The sequence below is a fragment of the Salvelinus alpinus genome, chromosome 4, assembly GCF_045679555.1.
Source record: "Salvelinus alpinus chromosome 4, SLU_Salpinus.1, whole genome shotgun sequence".
Taxonomy (NCBI): Eukaryota; Metazoa; Chordata; class Actinopteri; order Salmoniformes; family Salmonidae; genus Salvelinus; species Salvelinus alpinus.
Genome location: NC_092089.1, coordinates 46,131,726 through 46,147,163, shown reverse-complemented (window position 1 = coordinate 46,147,163; position 15,438 = coordinate 46,131,726). Strand labels below are relative to the sequence as shown.

Below are 15,438 nucleotides of genomic sequence, written 5' to 3'. Positions count from 1 at the left end.
AGCTCTGTACCCCCCACAGTAACTTGCCCAAGCCTCCCCCATTTCTCCTTCACCTAAATCCAGAAAGCTGATGTTCTAAAAGAGCTGCAAAATCTGGACCCCTACAAATCAGCTGGGCTAGACAATCTGGACCCTCTCTTTCTAAAATTATCCGCCGCAATTGTTGCAACCCCTATTCAGCCTGTTCAACCTCTCTTTCGTGTCGTCTGAGATCCCTAAAGATTGGAAAGCTGCCGCTGTCATCCCCCTCTTCAAAGGGGGAGACACTCTAGACACAAACTGTTACAGACCTATATCTATCCTACCCTGCCTTTCTAAAGTCTTCGAAAGCCAAGTTAACAAACAGATCACCGACCATTTCGAATCCCACTGTACCTTCTCCGCTATGCAATCTGTTTTCCGAGTGGGTCATGGGTGCACCTCAGTCACGCTCAAGGTCCTAATCGATATCATAACCGCCATCGATAAAAGACAATACTGTGCAGCCGTCTTCATCAACCTGGCCAAGGCTTTCGACTCTGTCAATCATCGCATTCTTATTGGCAGACTCAACAGCCTTGGTTTCTCAAATGACTGTCTCGCCTGGTTCACCAGCTACTTCTCAGATAGAGTTCAGTGTGTCAAATCAGAGGGCCTGTTGTCCGGACCTCTGGCAGTCTCTACAGGGGTGCCACAGGGTTCAATTCTCGGGCCGACTCTTTTCTCTGTCTACATCAATGATGTCGCTCTTGCTGCTGGTGATTCTCTGATCCACCTCTACGCAGACGACACCATTCTGTATACTTCTGGCCCTTCTTTGGACATTGTGTTAACAAACCTCCAGATGAGCTTCAATACCATACAACACTCCTTCCGTGCCCTCCAACTGCTCTTCAATGCAAGTAAAACTAAATGCATGCTCTTCAACCGATCCTGCCCGCACCCTCCTGTCCGTCTAGCATCACTACTCCGGATGGTTCTGACTTAGAATATGTGGACAACTACAAATACCTAGGTGTCTGGTTAGACTGTAAACTCTCCTTCCAGACTCACATTAAGCACCTCCAATCCAAAATTAAATCTAGAATCTTCCTATTTCGCAACAAAGCATCCTTCACTCATGCTGCCAAACATACCCTCGTAAAACTGACTATCCTACCGATCCTTGACTTTGGCGATGTAATTTACAAAATAGCCTCCAACACCCTACTCAGCAAATTGAATGTAGTCTATCACAGTGCCATCCATTTTGTCACCAAAGCCCCATATTCTACCCACCACTGCAACCTGTATGCTCTCGTTGGCTGGCCCTCGCTTCATATTCATCGCCAAACCCATTGGCTCCAAGTCATCTATAAGTCTTTGCTTATCTTAGCTCACTGGTCACCATGGCAGCATCCACCCATAGCACGCGCTCCAGCAGGTATATTTCACTGGTCATCCCCAAAGCCCTCCTCTTTGGCCTCTTTTCCTTCTAGTTCTCTGCTGCCAATGACTGGAACAAATTTCAAAAATCACTGAAGCTGGAGTCTTTTATCTCCCTCACTAACTTTAAGCATCAGCTGTCAGAGCAGCTTACAGATCATTGTATCTGTACACAGCCCATCTGTAAATAGCCCACCCAACTACTCATCACCATATTGTTATTTTTTTTCTTCTCCTTTGCACCCCAGTATCTCTACTTGCATATTCATCTTCTGCACATCTATCACTCCAGTTTTGAATTGCTATATTGAAATTATTTTGCCACTATGGCCTATTTATTGCCTTACCTCGCCTTCTGGATGGTAACGGGGTGAACAGTCAGTGGCTCGGGTTGTTGTTGTCCTTGAGGATCTTTTTGGCCTTCCTGTGACATCAGGTGCTGTAGGTGTCCTGGAGGGCAGGTAGTTTGCCCCCGGTGATGCGTTGTGCAGACCGCACCACCTTCTGGAGAGCCTTGCGGTTGTGGGCAGTGCAGTTGACGTACCAGGCGGTGATACAGGCCAACAGGCCACCCTTTGCCTTGATGACAGCTTTGCACACTGTTGGCATTCTCTCAATTGTGCATATATAAAAGTTTGTGAGGGTTTTAGGTGACAAGCCTAATTTCTTCAGTCCCCTGAGGTTGAAGTGGCGCTGTTGCGCCTTCTTCTCCACACTGTCTGTGTGGGTGGACTATTTCTTCAACCTCATGGCTTGGTTTTTGCTCTGACATGCACTGTCAACTGTGGGACCTTATATTGACAGGTGTGTGCCTTTCCAAATCATGTCCAAACAATTGAACTTACCACAGGTGGACTCCAATCAAGTTGTAGAAACATCTCAAGGATGATCAATGGAAACAGAATGCACCTGAGGTCAATTTCGAGTCTCACAGCAAAGGGTCTGAATACTTATGTAAATAAGGTATTTCTGTTTTTTATTTTTAATAGATTTGCAAACATTTCCACAAATCTGTTTTTACTTTGTAATTATTGGGTATTGTGTGTAGATTGATGAGGAAAACAATTAATTTAATCTGTTTTAGAATAAGGCTGTAACGTAACAAAATGTAGGAAAAGTCAAGAGGGCTGAATACTTTCCGAATGCACTGTATCTGAACTAACATCTATCTGAATTTCTGTCGTTGTCCATTTTGAAAGTCCTGAAAGAATAGGCCTACCTCCTCGCAGCCCGTTTGTTTGCACTTGCTTATACTTACCTCAGCTTATACTATAGGGCTAAGTGTTAATGATATAAGAACAAACATGATGAATTTACTGAACATAAACTTAATATTGTTTGTGTATGGTTCAGAAGTTAAAACTCATGTTGGCGTTCATTATTATTGAAGGAGAATGCGGTTCTTATCCACTTACACAAAACCACAAGGAGTCAGTAGAAACCACATTTGTTTAAGCAAGTCAGCCCATATCAGCTTTAGTTTTAAAAAGGCAGCAATGAGGCTGAATAAACTGCTTCACTGCCAGACGAGGCTCCGCTGATAACCAGGTATAGCGGTGGTAAGGATTCATTCCATGGTGCTGAAAGGAAAGCTCCGCTGTTGGGACAGCTTTATGTAGGCCATAACAGTTTGTGGGCACCGTTTGTCACCATTATAATGCAATTTGTGTATTGTGCAGTGTTGTGTTGTGCAGTGGCTTTGCTGGCATGCAGCTAGAAAAAAATTGTTGAGTTTGCCCCACCAAGATTTATATGCTAAAATTGCCACTGACTGCAATGTGTACAATTTTATTTGGGCTTGTCACGCCCTGGCCTTAGTTATCTTTGTTTTCTTTATTATTTTAGTTAGGTCAGGGTGTGACATGGGGGATGTTTGTGTGCTTTTGTCTAGTCGAGGGTGTTTGTAGTGTCTAGGGGGTTTTGGTAGAGTTTATGGGGTTGTGTTCAGTGTAGGTGTCTAGGTATGTCTATGGTTGCCTGAGTGGTTCTCAATCAGAGACAGCTGTCTATCGTTGTCTCTGATTGGGAGCCATATTTAAGGCAGCCATAGGCATTAGACAGGTTGTGGATAATTGTCTATGTGTAGTGTTTAGTGTCAGCACTATTTGTTTGAATAGCTTCACGGTCGTCTGTTTGTTGTTTTTGTTCGTTTGTTCGTCTTCTAAATAAAAAGAAGATGTCTTTCTATCACGCTGCGCCTTGGTCCACTCTGCCTCATTACGACGATCGTGACAGAATTACCCACCACAAAAGGACCAAGCAGCATGTTAAGCAGCAGCAGGAACAACATACACAGGATTCATGGACTTGGGAGGAAATACTGGACGGTAAGGGACCTTGGGCACAACCGGGAGAATATCGCCTCCCTCGTGAAGAGCTGGAGGCAGCTAAAGCCGAGAGGAGGCGATATGAGGAGGCAGCAAGGAAGCGAGGCTGGAAGCTGGAGAGTCAAACCCAAAAATTTCTTGGGGGGGGGGCTACAAGGGTGTGTGGCGAAGTCAGGTAGGAGACCTGCGCCAACTCCCCGGGCTTACCGTGGGAAGCGAGAGTACGGGCAGACACCGTGTTATGCGGTAGAGCGCACGGTGTCTCCTGTACGTGTGCATAGCCCGGTGCGGTACATTCCAGCTCCTCGTATCGGCCGGGCTAGATTGGGCATTGAGCCAGGTGCCATGAAGCCGGCTCAACGCGTCTGGTCCCCAGTGCGTCACCTCGGGCCGGCATACATGGCACCAGCCTTACGCATGGTGTCCCCGGTTCGCCAACACAGCCCAGTGCGGGTTATTCCACCTCCCCGCACTGGTCGGGCTACGGGGACCATTCAACCAGGTAAGGTTGGGCAGGCTCAGTGCTCAAGGGAGCCAGTACGCCTGCACGGTCCGGTATATCCGGCGCCACCTCCCCGCCCCAGCCCAGTACCAGTGCCAACACCACGCACCAGGCTTCCAGTGCGTCTCCAGAGCCCTGTTCCTCCTCCACTCACTCGCCCTATGGTGCGTGTCTCCAGCCCGGTACCACCAGTTCCGGCACCACGCACCAAGCCTCCTGTGCGTCTCCAGAGTCCTGTGCGTCCTGTTGCTGCTCCCCGCACTAGCCTTGAGGTGCGTGTCCTTAGCCCGGTACCTCCAGTTCCGGTACCACGCACCAGGTCTACTGTGCGCCTCAGCCGGCCAGAGTCTGCCGTCTGCCCAGCGCTATCTGAGCTGCCTGCCTGCCCAAAGCCGTCTGCGCTGTCCATCTGCCCAGCGTCGCCTGCACTGCCCGTCTGCCCAACGCCGTCTGAGCTGTCCATCTGGCAAGCGCCGCCTGCGCTGCCCGTCTGCCCAGCACCGTCTGAGCTGCCCGTCTGTCCTGAGCCATCACAGCCGCCCGTCTGTCCTGAGCCTTCAAAGCCGCCCGCCGGCCAGGATCTGCCAGAGCCGCCCGCCGGCCAGGATCTGCCAGAGCCGCCCGCCGGCCAGGATCTGCCAGAGCCGCCCGCCGGCCAGGATCTGCCAGAGCCGCCCGCCGGCCAGGATCTGCCAGAGCCGCCCGCCGGTCCGGAGCTGCCGCTCAGTCCGGAGCTGCCGCTCAGTCCGGAGCTGCCGCTCAGTCCGGAGCTGCCCCTCAGTCCGGAGCTGCCCCTCAGTCCGGAGCTGCCCCTCAGTCCGGAGCTGCCCCTCAGTCCGGAGCTGCCCCTCCGTCCAGTGGCGCCCTCTGGGATGGTCTTCAGTCCGGGACTCGCTGCAAGGGTCGCCGTTCCAGAGGCGCCACGAAAGCGGGTAGTGACTATGGTGAAGTGGGGGCCACGTCCCGCACCCAAGCCGCCGCCATAAGAAGGCCCACCCGGACCCTCCCCTTCTGTGTCAGGTTTGCGGCCGGAGTCCGCACCTTTGGGGGGGGGGGGGTACTGTCACGCCCTGGCCTTAATTATCTTTGTTTTCTTTATTATTTTAGTTAGGTCAGGGTGTGACATGGGGGATGTTTGTGTGTTTTTGTCTAGTCGAGGGTGTTTGTAGTGTCTAGGAGGTTTTGGTAGAGTTTATGGGGTTGTGTTCAGTGTAGGTGTCTAGGTATGTCTATGGTTGCCTGAGTGGTTCTCAATCAGAGACAGCTGTCTATCGTTGTCTCTGATTGGGAGCCATATTTAAGGCAGCCATAGGCATTAGACAGGTTGTGGATAATTGTCTATGTGTAGTGTTTAGTGTCAGCACTATTTGTTTGAATAGCTTCACGGTCGTCTGTTTGTTGTTTTTGTTCGTTTGTTCGTCTTCTAAATAAAAAGAAGATGTCTTTCTATCACGCTGCGCCTTGGTCCACTCTGCCTCATTACGACGATCGTGACAGGGCTGTTGCTACTCCTCGTCTGTGCACCCCTTTGCTGACAATCAGTTGCACAACAGATGTTGTACTGTTTTTAGAGGCTGTCTTAAAATAGCAAGCATGAACACCCTAACTCAGTAGCTCTTTGTGTGTGCAATTGAATCATCTGGCATCATAACTTTCAACATAATTTTTTCACCTTGCCATTGTCACTCTTCATTCCAGTAGAACATAAATGAAAAATTTCCATGGAAGTTGGCGTCACTCAAAATAAATTGGATTGCAGTTTCACTACCGGTCAAAAGTGTTAGAACACCTACTCATTCAAGGGTTTTTCTTTATTTGTACTATTTTCTATATTGTAGAATAATAGTGAAGACACCCATAGAATCATGTAGTAACCAATTTTAATTTTTTTGACAAATCAAAATATATTTCATATTTGAGATTCTTCAAATAGCCACCCTTTGCCTTGATGACAGCTTTGCTAACTCTTGGCATTCTCCCCACCAGCTTCATGAGATAGTCACCTGGTATGCAGGTGTGCCTTGTTAAAAATACATTTGTGGAATTTCTTTCTTTCTTAATGCGTTTGAGCCAATCAGTTGAGTTGTGACAAGGTAGAGGGGGGATACAGAAGATAGCCCTATTTGTGTTTGTTTATAAAGTGTTGGTCACATTTCTCATGAGTAGACATTTCCATACGCACAAAAAGCTTATTTCACTTCAATTTTGTGCACGAATTTGTTTACATCCCTGTTAGTGAGCATTTCTCCTTTGCCCAAATTATCCATACACCTGTCAGTTGTGGCATATCAAGAAGATGATTCAAAGCATGATCATTACACAGGTGCACCTTGTGCTGGGGACAATATACGGCCACTCTAAAATGTGACGTTTTGTCACACAACACAAGGCCTCAGATGTCTCAAGTTTTGAAGGAGTGTGCAATTGGCATGCCGACTGCAGGAATGTCCACCAGAGCTTTTGCCAGAGAATTGAATGTTAATTTGTCTAGCATAAGCCGCCTGCAACATTGTTTTAGAGAATTTGGCAGTACATCCAACCAGCCTCACAACTGCAGACCACGTGTAACAACGGCAGCCCAGGACATCCACATCCAGCTTCTTCATCTGCGGGATTGTCTGAGACCAGCCACCTGGACAGCTGGTGAAACTGAGGAGTATTTCTGTCTGTAATAAAGCCCTTTTGTGGGGAAGTACTCAGTCTGATTGGCTGGAGGGCATGGGCCCACCCACTTGGGAGCCAGTCCCACCCACTGGGGAGCCAGGCCCAGCCAATAAGACTGAGTTTTTAGAGGGAGACAGAGAGAACATGCTGATTCTGTTGCATGAATGTAAGATCATAGTTTGGGGGTGCTGTCTTTTTAATTTTTTTTATATATATAGTTTTTTTGAAGGGGGGGTGCAGAACAAATATTTTTGCCCGCGCTATATCTGTCAGCTAATACAGCACTATTACAGCACTATGCCAGCTAATACACCACTATACACAGCCCAGTGCACTACTTTTGTCAGAAAAATACATAAAAAATATATATATTATTTCTATATTTTTTTCATTCTATTTTTCAGGAGGTGCTGCAGCACGGTCAACACCCCTACTTCTCGCGACTATGCGTAAGATTCACCATAATGGGTATCTGTTTGAACGGATATACACTCCATGCAAGATATACACTTGCACTATCAGTCAAAAAAAATCTGTATCTATATAGCTGCAAATATTAACAAAGCAGGCCAATTACCTAAATAGCAAAAAACTTGACTTAATAGTGGGTTAATTAGAAGGGTATTCCTTTACTTATTACTGTAGGTAATTTGTAACTAAATATCTGCACCTAAATTAACTATTATTTACAATTTGAGTGGAAATAGGATCAAAAATGTATTGATAAATAGAACACTGTAAAATCTAATTTAACCAAAAGTGTACTTAAAACAAATATCCAAAGTTATCTATGAATGTATCTCTTATGTGTTTTATTGTATCTCAGAGATTAAGTATTATAACAATTATTTGTGTTTCTTATAACAAAATAATTCGATTTCTCGGGGAAATTGTCTTTGCTCTGTGCATATCTTTCTTTTACATAATCTATTATATATTTGACATATTTTGAAGCAATTTACACCAAAAGTAAGGTAAGAGACAAAAAAAATCACTCTTAAAAAATATTATGGGCATTTGTTTTCTAGATGTTTTGGGGATTTTATACATCTTAATTTGTCATAGTAGTTTTTATTTTGATAAGAATCCTCTCATGACTGACCAACAGTGTCTCCTCTTACACTGTGGTCCATGTTCTGTGTCCCCTTACTGTGTCTTTGTCTAAGAAAGGGTTCGCAAAGTTATGTTTTCTGTTCTTTACTTCATTTGTTCTTGTGCTCTAAAGGACTGCAGTTTGATTTGATCTCTTCTGTGCTATTAACCCCACTACTCAGATTTTCAGTCTTACTGATGCCATGTCTATACTCACAGATCCAAGAGAGCTCTCCATATCTGTGTTTCATAACCCTATATTCGATGGAATGGCTATTCTGTGGTACCAGTCCCTGTCTTTCATATCTTTCATATTATTCAACCGAGATGTATGGCTGTTAAATAGTTATAATTCTGTACTGTTAAAATTAATAGATGGGAATATATTTACCACTTTAGGGGTTTCTGAAAATATATGCCCCTCATTTTAACGTCATAGCATGTTTTTTGTTATGTTGTTCTTTAGTTGCCTGGTTGTACTATGCAGCACTATCAATAAAGATTGAAAGTTAAATATCACTCGTATTAGATTGATTTATGCATTCAAATGTATTGAGGAATTCACAATAGTATCATCATTTTAACTTGGTTTCTCTCCAAGGGGAGGCTGCTAGAGTATTGAAATAATACCAATATTTCTTTCCCTATCTTTTGAGACTTGTTAAACAAAATCTCTTTCTCTGAGCAATTGTATTAGTATAAAATAATATAATTTACCAATATTTGAAACATGCAATAGGAAGTTCACTGTTTTCTGCCTTAATATTAAATCTAAAAAGGTATTTCATTCGTATCTAGAAGCACACCTGATTGTTTTCCTACAGATCTACACAACCTACTCAACATTTTCAAAGTGAAAAAAGTTATAGAAATGTTTCAAAACAAATACAAAATAAACTGAATGATCATAATTGGATAAGTCTCCACCGACCTTAGTTCGTCGAAAGGAGTGGACCAAGGCGCAGCGTGAATTGAGTTCCACATACTTTATTACAAAGTGAAACTTAACAAAAACAACAAAGAATAAACGAACGTCCAGTACAGAGCGCACTTAGGCACTAACTGAAAACAAAACAATATCCCACAAACGCAGGTGGGAAAAGGACCACATTAAGTATGATCCCCAATTAGAGGCAACGATCATCAGCTGCCTCCAATTGGGAACCATACTCACACCAACATAGAAATACAAAAACTAGAACACCCCCTAGTCACGCTCTAACCTATTGCACCATAGAGAACCCCGAGGGCTCTCTATGGTCAGGGCGCGACAGTACTCCGACCGCAAAACCTGAACCTGGATGGGGAGGGTTAGGGTGGGCAACTAGCATCGGTGGCGGCTCCGGTGTGGGACGTAGCCCCCGCTCAGACCGCGGATCTGGCCCTGAAGCCGGGCTGAACGCCTTGCCCTGGACGCCGTGCCTGGACTGGGCACCGGCGCAGAGGACGGCTCCGGCCATGGAGCCGGGACTGGACGCCGTGCCTGGACTGGGCACCGGCGCAGGAAGCTCCGGGCCGTGAACCGTCATTGGAAGCTCCGGACCGTTGATCGTCACTGGAGGCTCCTTGACCGTTGACCGTCACTGGAGGCTCCGGACCGTTGACCGTCACTGGAAGCTCCGGACCGTTGATATTTGTTTTATTAAACTGCAAATAAATGCCATTCAATTCTATTGTGTTGTGTAATTGGTTTCATAACATTTAAATTAATAAAAAAGGTGTAATTGTGCATTCACCAAATCTATAATCAGATTATGATTATAGATGCAGATTATAGATGCTCCCCATCATGCAGGGATGGGGAGTAGCTCATGAGACTGTGGCGCGCACCCAGAGAGAATTAAACTGATGCAATTAATGGTTTTAGACACGAGGGAGTTATTTCAATACATTTTTTTATTTATTTTTGTACAATGCTGGTTGTACAAAAAGACTAGGCTACAAAATATTGTATGTGCTATAGGTAGCAGATAAAAGCTTTCCCTGTAGGGAGATGCGCTCGGTAAACGGTATCGACGTCTCATCCATCGATCAATGTCTTAACCGCTAAAACATGTTATACTATCACACATTTACACAAACGTGTTGTACTTGCCGAGTTTAAGAATAATAATTTCAGAATACACAATGTGTGCACATCCAGGCACCCATTTTCAAGAGTTTACTCTTTCACACAAAGTGCGCAATAGTCTCTTCCAAGATCTTCAGCCAAATGCCTGTACCCGAGAATCAGTGAAAATTACAGTCACAGTCACATCTATCTTTCCTTACTCTCATAGGATCTTACCAAAATCCTCTTCATGTAAGCTGATGGTTGAGACAGGGGAGAGGGAATCCAAAAATATTCTACCGCATAGCGTGCGCTCTCTCTCTCTCTCTCCCTCTCTCTCTCTCTCTCTCTCTCTCAATTAAATTAAATTAAATTAAATTCAAGTCAATTCAGTGGGTTTTATTGTACATTACCAAAGCAAGTGAAATAGATAATAAGCAAAAGTGAAATAAACAAAGTATAATGAACAGTTAACATTACAAACACTCACAAAAGATCCAAAGGAATAGAGCCATATCAAATGTCATATTATGGCTGTATACAGTGTTGTAACGATGTGCAAATAGTTAAAGTATAAATAGGAAAATAAATTAAAATAAATATGGGTAGTGTATATCTCTCTCTCTCCCTCTCTTTCTTTCTCTCTCTGTCTCTCTGTCTGTCTCTCTCACGCTCTCTCTCACGCTCTCTCTCACGCTCTCTCTCACGTTCTCGCTCTCTCTCTCCACATGCCAAACTGCAGATATTAAATGCGTGGCCGTGATTCCTCCTCTCTTTCAGGACCTCTCCTCAACATCATAGCAAAGAGAGAGCCGTGGTAAAATTTGAGAAAACGTGAGAAGAAAATTTTAACTGCAGCTGTTGGAGCTGATCTGGCGTAAAGGACAAGTCGAGCCACTACCAGGTAAAGAAACTGTGCTGTTGTAAGAGAGGAATAGGTTTCTCGAACAACAAGACAGGGGTCAGGACTGCAAGGTGTGCCCAATGTTACTCATGAGACTTAGCTAAATGCGTGCGTAAATATACCCATACAGTGCGTCTCCATCATACATGGGCATGAATAAAAACAAATCATTATTATATTATTCGACCTACCCAACTGCAATAGTTATCAATTGCAGTTGGAGTAATGCAAATGTAAAAGTAAAATAAAGTCAGTATCAAAATGTGCTATAAATTGTTCATCTTTTTTTTCAAACATTGGAAATTACAACTGTTGGTAAAAATATTATCCAAGATATTCCAATAAAACACATCTAATTGGTGTTTATTTATTAAGGCTTGGTTAATTGGACATCATGTACTTGAAAATGGCGCAGTGTCTGTATGACCAGTCATCCTCTACGGATTGTGGTGTAATAATTTAGCCTATTAGAGGTTGCAGACAAGGAATGAAATTTGATTTTTTAAATATATATTGCTTGGGCTTGGTCGGTTCTGAAACCAAATTAGGTATAAACAGACCCAGTGAAGGGCTGCGCACACCTCTGTCTATTTCAGTCATTTTATGACATGATAAATGTGTCATTCCTTTTGGCTTTAGATTGTCATTTGTTTTACATGCAAATGTTGCATCTCATTCAATATTATACAGATTTTTACCTTTGACCTTGACAATATCAGACATATAAAAATGTAGCTCTTGTATACAAGCATCTCTAAAACGTGTCTGTAAATAGTGGCATAGTGACATTCCTGGCCAGTGATTACACTTGCTGCCTGTCTACAGCACTTTATTGATTTAATTATGATATTCTATGTATTTCTTTTCACTGACTGTCAATCATTAAAGGGACAATCAGCAGTAGAAACTACAACAAAGCACACTCTCCATAGCTGTTTTAGTAAAAAGCTGAGGTATGGGGCTAGAGAAATGTAACATAAAAATACAATAATCATAAACAGGGCTATGGATGCAAGGACTGACCATCCATGATACAATCATTATAATTTTAACCATGTTTTGAGGCTTTATAGTGTTTGTTTACATTTACTTTGTTGAAAAACATTGAAGTAAAACAAGCTTATTTTTTTAGGTTCTGATGGTGTACAACAGTTGAACTTAGCTTATGAGGCATTTATAAGTTATATTCTTTTAGAATCAATGTGTACATATCATTCATTTAGTGCAAAAAACTGTATGTAGGAACTGCTGATTACCCCTTTAAGATGTAATAGTGATGTGGCTCATAAATGTGTGTTTTGGTCTTTAACGAGGTTATCAATCCTATTTGTAAATGTCCAATAGCGATATCTGAATTTATAATTTATCTGTGTTACTCTGCAGGGAAAACTCACAGACTGCGCCCCCATAAGGGGTTGAATGTCAATTGTTATTATAGGGCATTCAACCACTTTATTTGAGAGCAATATGCTGCTTTTCCGTCCTGATTTTGAGCATGCTTTCTGAAGACCGGCACACCTAAACAAGAATTGACACATAGTTCAACTTTCCTATTGATTCTCCCTCCAGAGCATAGCAAGTCCTCTTGAAAAGGTGAAGGCCATCGAGGCTGTGATGGAGAGTTTTGAGCGAGGGGCTGAGGTGTTGGCCAGCGCAGTAGGGGAGCTCTTCCCTCTCTGTGTGGCAGCCGGCCCTGTCCTGCAACTAGCCCTGGACAACGTGCAAAGCAAAGAGGTCTTCTATGTCAAAGAGCAGTTCCAGGCCGTGGGGAACAAGTTGGACGTACTGTCCACCCAGCTGGAGGACATTGATTGTGAGATTAAGAAGGGCTGGCTGGATTCCAAGTACTTCTCGGTGGAGGAGAACATCAGGAACCAGTTCCGGAAATACATGGACATTCTGGAGGCCAAGCCACAGTTTCAGGAGGTCAAGAAGAGACTGTTTCTGGAGCACTTCTCCAAGACCGGAGGGGAGAAGAACCTGTATGTGCTGTATGATGCTCTGATGGGCACCAACAGCTTTGGGGAGTCCATCTTGGAGGTGGTGGAGAGGTAAAGTTTTCTTAACCATGCTAAATGGACCTTTATGCACCTGGGGAGCATGGTGTTTGTTGAGTGTTTTAGTTCGAGAACACTTGTGTTATCAATTTGAACTGCTAACTTGTGATTATGGGAAATAGGATGATTACTTTTATTGTTATTCATAACAACTGAGTGGTTGGTTCTTCATCTGTCTCAGGTATGAGGCAGGAAACAGGCGCCTACTGGAGGACTTCTGTGTGAGGATGAAGGAGCTCTTCTGCCTGGGCCTGATTGCCCTGCTGGGCCACTGTGCCCTCACCAAGGGCCCATGTGAGGAAACCATCCGCAACTGGAGAAGCAAAATCAAGGATGTGGAATTAAAGATGAAGGCATGCATCGAGGCCTGCGTAGCAGCCTTCCCTAAACAGGCTGCCCAGAGTCTTCTTCAGGAAAAATAAAAAAGGAATCTTCAGGACACGGCTCAGGAAGTACAGGAATTCCTCACCGGGAAGTACGACTGGGTGAGCTGGTCAGTCCGAGTGGTCAACCACACTGGCAGCAGCTGTTGGAACTGCTGTGCCAGGGACCACTTCCAACACATGGCCGGTCAGAACTGTTTAAAGGCGCTGCAGGTGAACGATACCAACCTGGTGGTTTCCTACAGCACCAGTCCCCAACCAGTGCCTCGCGACTGCATCCGGCAACTGATGGAGGGGCCGGGGAAGAAGGGTGATGCCCAGGCCGTGGTGGAGGTCCTAGAGAAGCAGCTGGCAGGGTTTGTGGTGCATGCTGTCAGTCACCACATGGAGAGCGAGGCCACCTGGAGCTTCCCTGAGGACTGCCACTACTGGGAGAGGCACAAGAACGTGGCGCTGTGCGTACATTCAGTGTGATGCTGATAGAGGTGCAACAAGCAGGACAAAAAGGGATAATCCATGTAGTCAACCTGAGGGGTTATTCTAAATTCTGAATTGACCGACTCAAAGAGGATGTGTGGGGAATTATGGTAAATGGTGATGAGGTTTTGTGACTACGCCATGCAGTTTGTCCTAGCCATTACATAATAAATTGCACTGTGTATAGCAAGTAGCTTTGGTTGCAATTAGATTCACTGTATAGAAATATGAATGTATTGCTAATTGGAGGCAGTGTTACAATAGTCCAGTGTTCGCAGAGTACTTAATGAACTGTATATGCATTTTATTATAAGTGACTAACCCCTACCATAACTTATGACCACATTTTACTCAATACTCTCTCGTAGTTAAATAGCTTAACTCAATGCATCTTACCCTACTGCCAAATAGGAATAACCTTGCTGCCCACAATTCCAAAGAGATGATTTTGCTGAGATTGCAACTCGTGAGCTGTGCTCTCATTTAGTCTCTCTACGACACAGGCTGGCCTACATTACAATGAAAGAGAGCATGGAAGCTATTTTGCCATCCGGGAGAACAACTTGACAGTGTTCTCTACTGTGCCTTGTCTTCACAATACACTCAAACCCTTGCTTCTGATCCCATAGCAGGCATGTTGCAGTAGCAGAACTTTAAGGGTATTACCTCCTGAGCTGTGCCTGTTTGTGAACACATTATTTATGCCAGTTGTTACAGCATGGATGTGAAGTGATGTTTAATTGACTAATCTTTCTAATTCCTACTAATTCAGTCATAATAAAAACAACCTTTGGCATTATGCTTTGAAATCAGCTGTTATTGGATGTATATATGTGTGTCTTGCCTGTCTTGTGTAAACATGTTGACGTCTATTGCCATTAAAGCAAGCTAGTGCAGCCGCACTCACTGGGGCCCCTACTAATTGAATTGATATTTGCACATAAGTCAGCGTTTCCTGTCCACAGCTTTGGTTTGATAGTCTATGAATAACCTTTGGCTGCGCTAATATCCTGAAGACGAGCTCCAAAGTGCTTGGATCAGCATGATGGAATCACACATTATCGGTGTTGGAGGTGGAGAGCGGTGGAAACAGCCATCGTTTCTTGGCCGGTGGAGTAGCTATACGGTTCTGCCAGGGCTTTAGCCTCAGTGCTACACTATCGGAAATCAAGCCTGTCAACATTGATTGAGTGCAGTCTGTAACATACAGTGCAGTAGGAAATAGACCTTTTTAATCATCCTCTTGTCTTCCATGCATCCTCTCAATGTGTCTAAGGGATGTGTGAGGAAAACAGGGGTTAGGAGATTTCTTGTTGTTTACTAGGGTGGCTTAATAGGGTAACATTGCTCCTCTCTGAAGGTTGAGTTTCATAGTCAAGGGTATGAGTTCCATAAGAAGGGTCTCATTGATCATACATTTACCACCATTGAAAAACAGGTGGTGTTGAAAAGAGATAGAATGCTGCAGACTGATGGGTGTGTCAAATATTCACCATTAAAGAGCACTTCTCTTCAAACACACCATAAAACCTGTCCTGCAGACCACTGGTGAAATGCATCATCACAACAGGATAAACA

General features: G+C 44.2%; 1 pseudogene; it reads left to right on the top strand.

The window, feature by feature from the left end:
• Nucleotides 1-9,982: 9,982 nt before the first annotated feature.
• LOC139572596 (protein rapunzel-like) lies at nt 9,983-14,725 on the top strand (annotated as a pseudogene).
• The last annotated feature ends 713 nt before the right edge of the window (nt 14,726-15,438 follow it).